We start from the raw sequence: 5,084 nt of genomic DNA on the forward strand, positions 1-5,084 counted from the left end.
TTTCTGATCTGGAGTCAGACGTGCTACCGGGTCGCCACCGAGTCCACTTATAGTAGCCATTCGCACACACGCGGTAGCATGTTTTCCTCGGGCTTCTGTCGATGAAGCACAGGTAAAGAGACAAGTCATTGTAGACAGACAAATAGGTACATAGAGAGGTTGATGAAAATAATCAAAAACCGAATTTGACCAGGACGTGATTCAAACTCGCAACCTTTTGATCTGGAGTCAGACGTGCTACCGTGTCGCCACAACGTCCGTTTAGGGTAGCCGTTCGCACACACGTGGTAGCATGTTTTGCTCGGCCTTCTGTCGATGAAGCACAGCTAAAGAGAAGAGTCATTGTAGACAGACAAATAAGTACACAGACAGATAAATGAAAATAATAGAGAGAGTTTGACCAGCACGCGGTTCGAAAACGCACGCACCCTTCTGATCTGGAGTCGGACGCGCTACCAGTTCGCCACCGAGTCCGCTTAGGGTAGGCGTTGCACACACGTGGTAGCATGTTTTGCCTGGCCTTCTGTCGATGAAGCACAGCTAAAGAGAAGAGTCACTGTAGACAGACAAATAAGTAGATAGACAGATAGATGAAAATAATAAAAAGAGAATTTGACACGGACGTGATTAAAACACGCAACCTTCTGATCTGGAGTCAGACGTGCTAAAGTTGCGCCACCGAGTCCGCTTAGGGTAGCCGTTCGCACACACGCGGTAGCATGTTTTGCTCCGCCTTCTGTCGATGAAACACAGGTGAAGAGACCAGTCAATGCAGAAAGACAAATAAGTAGATAGACAGATAGATGAAAATAATAAAAAGAGAATTTGATCCGGACGTGATTAGAACACGCAACCTTCTGATCTGGAGTCAGACGTGCTAAAGTTGCGCCACCGAGACCGCTTAGGGTAGCCGTTCGCACTCACGCGGTAGCATGTTTTGCTCGGCCTTTTGTCGATGAAGCACAGGTAAAGGAACAAGTCATTGCAGAAAGACAAATAAGTAGATAGACAGATAAAAATAACAGAAAAGAGAATTTGACGCAGACGTGATTCGAACCTGCAACCTTCTGAATGGAGTCAGACGTGGTACCGTTGCGCAACCAAGTCCGCCTAAAGGGTAGCCCTTCGCACACCTGCGGTAGCATGTTTTGCTCGGCCTTCTGTCGATGAAGCACAGGTAAAGAGACAAGTCATTGTAGAGAGACAAACAAGTAGATAGTCAGATAGAAGAAAATAGTAAAAAGAGAATTTGACCCAAACGTGATTCGAACACACAACCTTCTGATCTGGAGTCAGACGTGGTACCGTTGCGGCACCAAGTCCGCTTATAGGGTTGCCCTTCGCACACACGCGGTAGCATGTTTTGCTCGGCCTTCTGTCGATGAAGCACAGGTAAAGGTACAAGTCATTGTAGACAGACAAATAAGTAGATAGACAGATAGATGAAAATATTAAAAAGAGAATTTGACCCGGACGTGATTCGAACACGCAACCTTCTGATCTGGAGTCAGCCGTGGTACCGTTGCACCACCGAGTTTGATCAGGGCAGCCGTTCGCACACACGTGGTAGCATGTATGGCTCGGCCTTCTGTCGATGAAGCACAGGTAAAGAGACAAGTCATTGTAGAAAGACAAATAAGTAGATAGACAGATCGATGAAAAAAATAAAAAAGAGAACTTGACCCGGACGTGATTGGAACACGCAACTTTCTGATGTGGAGTCAGACATGCTACCGTGTCGCCACCGAGTCCACTTAGTCTAGCCGTTCGCACAAACGTGGTAGCATGTTTTGCACGGCCTTATGTCGATGAAGCACTGGTAAAGAGACAAGTCATTGTAGACAGACAAATAAGTAGATAGACAGATAGATGAAAATAATAAAAAAGAGAATTTCACTTGGACGTGATTCGAACACTTAACCTTCTGATCTAGAGTCGGACGCGCTACCGTTTCGCCACCGAGTCAGCTTAGTGCAGCCGTTCGTACACACGTTGTAGCATGTTTTTTTCGGTGTTCTGTCGATGAATCCCAGGTAAAGAGACAAGTCATTGTAGACAGACAAATAAGTAGATAGACAGATGAAAATAATAAAAAAGAGAATTTAACCCGGACGTCATTCGAACACGCAACTTTCTGATCTGGTGTCAGACGCGCTACCGGTTCGCCACAGAGTCCGCTTAGGGTTGCCGTTCACACACACGCGGTAGAATGTTTTGGTCGGCCTTCTATCGATGAAGCAAAGGTAATGAGACAAGTCATTGTAGACAGACAAATAAGTAGATAGACAGATAGATGAAAATAATAAAAAGAGAATTTGACCCGGACGTGATTAGAACACGCAACCTTCTGATTTGGAGTCAGACGTGCTAAGGTTGCGCCACCGAGTCCGCTTAGGGTAGCCGTTCGCACACACGCGGTAGCATGTTTTGCACGGCCTTCTCTCGATGAAGCACAGGTAAAGGAACAAATCATTGTAGAAGGACAAATAAGTAGATAGACAGATAGATGAAAATAATAAGAAGAGAATTTGACACGGACGTGATTAAAACACGAAACCTTCTGATCTGGAGTCAGACGTGCTAAAGTTGCGCCACCGAGTCCGCTTAGGGTAGCCGTTCGCACACACGCGGTAGCATGTTTTGCTCCGCCTTCTGTCGATGAAACACAGGTAAAGGAACAAGTCAATGCAGAAAGACAAATAAGTAGATAGACAGATAGATGAAAATAATAAAAAGAGAATTTGATCCGGACGTGATTAGAACACGCAACCTTCTGATCTGGAGTCAGACGTGCTAAAGTTGCGCCACCGAGACCGCTTAGGGTAGCCGTTCGCACACACGCGGTAGCATGTTTTGCTCGGCCTTTTGTCGATGAAGCAAAGGTAATGAGACAAGTCATTGTAGACAGACAAATAAGTAGATAGACAGATAGATGAAAATATTAAAAAGAGAATTTGACCCGGACGTGATTAGAACACGCAACCTTCTGATTTGGAGTCAGACGTGCTAAGGTTGCGCCACCGAGTCCGCTTAGGGTAGCCGTTCGCACACACGCGGTAGCATGTTTTGCACGGCCTTCTCTCGATGAAGCACAGGTAAAGGAACAAATCATTGTAGAAGGACAAATAAGTAGATAGACAGATAGATGAAAATAATAAAAAGAGAATTTGACACGGACGTGATTAAAACACGCAACCTTCTGATCTGGAGTCAGACGTGCTAAAGTTGCGCCACCGAGTCCGCTTAGGGTAGCCGTTCGCACACACGCGGTAGCATGTTTTGCTCCGCCTTTTGTCGATGAAACACAGGTAAAGGAACAAGTCAATGCAGAAAGACAAATAAGTAGATAGACAGATAGATGAAAATAATAAAAAGAGAATTTGATCCGGACGTGATTAGAACACGCAACCTTCTGATCTGGAGTCAGACGTGCTAAAGTTGCGCCACCGAGACCGCTTAGGGTAGCCGTTCGCACACACGCGGTAGCATGTTTTGCTCGGCCTTTTGTCGATGAAGCACAGGTAAAGGAACAAGTCATTGCAGAAAGACAAATAAGTAGATAGACAGATAAAAATAACAGAAAAGAGAATTTGACGCAGACGTGATTTGAACCTGCAACCTTCTGAATGGAGTCAGACGTGGTACCGTTGCGCAACCAAGTCCGCCTAAAGGGTAGCCCTTCGCACACCTGCGGTAGCATGTTTTGCTCGGCCTTCTGTCGATGAAGCACAGGTAAAGAGACAAGTCATTGTAGAGAGACAAACAAGTAGATAGTCAGATAGAAGAAAATAGTAAAAAGAGAATTTGACCCAAACGTGATTCGAACACACAACCTTCTGATCTGGAGTCAGACGTGGTACCGTTGCGGCACCAAGTCCGCTTATAGGGTTGCCCTTCGCACACACGCGGTAGCATGTTTTGCTCGGCCTTCTGTCGATGAAGCACAGGTAAAGGTACAAGTCATTGTAGACAGACAAATAAGTAGATAGACAGATAGATGAAAATATTAAAAAGAGAATTTGACCCGTACGTGATTCGAACACGCAACCTTCTGATCTGGAGTCACACGCGCTACTGTTGCGCCACCGAGTCCGTTCAGGGTCGCCGTTCGCACATACGCGGTAGCATGTTTTGCACGGCCTTCTCTCGACGAAGCAAAAGTAAAGGGACAAGTCATTGCAGAAGGACAAATAAGTAGATAAACAGATAGATGAAATTCATAAAAAGAGAATTTGACCCGGACGTCATTCGAATACGCAACCTTCTGATCTGGAGTCAGACGCGCTACCGTTGCGCCACCAAGTCCGCTTAAGGTAGCCGTTCGCACACACGTGGTAGACAGAATGTTTTGGTCGGCCTTCTGTCGATGAAGCAAAGGTAAAGAGACAAGTCATTGTAGACAGACAAAAGAGTAGATAGACAGATAGATGAAAATAATAAAAAGAGAATTTGACCCGGACGTGATTTGAACTCACAACCTTCCGATCTGGAGTCAGCCGTGGTACCGTTGCACCACCGAGTCCGTTTATAGGGTAGCCCTTCGCCCACACGCGGTAGCATGTTTTGTTCGGCCTTCTGTCGATGAAGCACAGGTAAAGAGACAAGTCAATGTAAACAGACAAATAAGTAGATATACAGATAGATGAAAAAATAACAAAGAGAACTTGACCCGGACGTGATTCGAACACGCAACCTTCTGATCTGGAGTCAGACATGCTACCGTGTCGCCACCGAGTACACTTAGTCTAGCCGTTCGCACACCAGCGGTAGCATGTTTTGCTCGGCCTTCTGTCGATGAAGCACAGGTAAACAGACAAGTCATTGTAGACAGACAAATAGGTACATAGGCAGATGAAAATATAAAAAAGAGAATTTGACCCAGACGTCATTCGAACACGCAACTTTCTTATCTGGTGTCAGACGCGCTACCGGTTCGCCACAGAGTCCGCTTAGGGTTGCCGTTCGCACACACGCGGTAAAAAGTTTTGGTCGGCCTTCTATCGATGAAGCAAAGGTAAAGAGACAAGTCATTGTAGACAGACAAATAAGTAGATAGACAGATAGATGAAAATAATAAAAAGAGA

The 5,084-nt window shown here is 45.6% G+C and overlaps 1 non-coding gene across 1 annotated transcript; it reads right to left on the reverse strand.

Annotated features, from left to right (window-relative positions):
* Positions 1–4,233: 4,233 nt before the first annotated feature.
* On the reverse strand, positions 4,234–4,305 carry TRNAW-CCA (transfer RNA tryptophan (anticodon CCA)). The gene has a single exon. It is a non-coding gene; the product is annotated as a tRNA-Trp (tRNA).
* Between the last annotated feature and the right edge of the window lie 779 nt (positions 4,306–5,084).

Source organism: Rhipicephalus microplus, chromosome 5 (genome assembly GCF_043290135.1).
Source record: "Rhipicephalus microplus isolate Deutch F79 chromosome 5, USDA_Rmic, whole genome shotgun sequence".
In the NCBI taxonomy this organism is placed as follows: domain Eukaryota; kingdom Metazoa; phylum Arthropoda; class Arachnida; order Ixodida; family Ixodidae; genus Rhipicephalus; species Rhipicephalus microplus.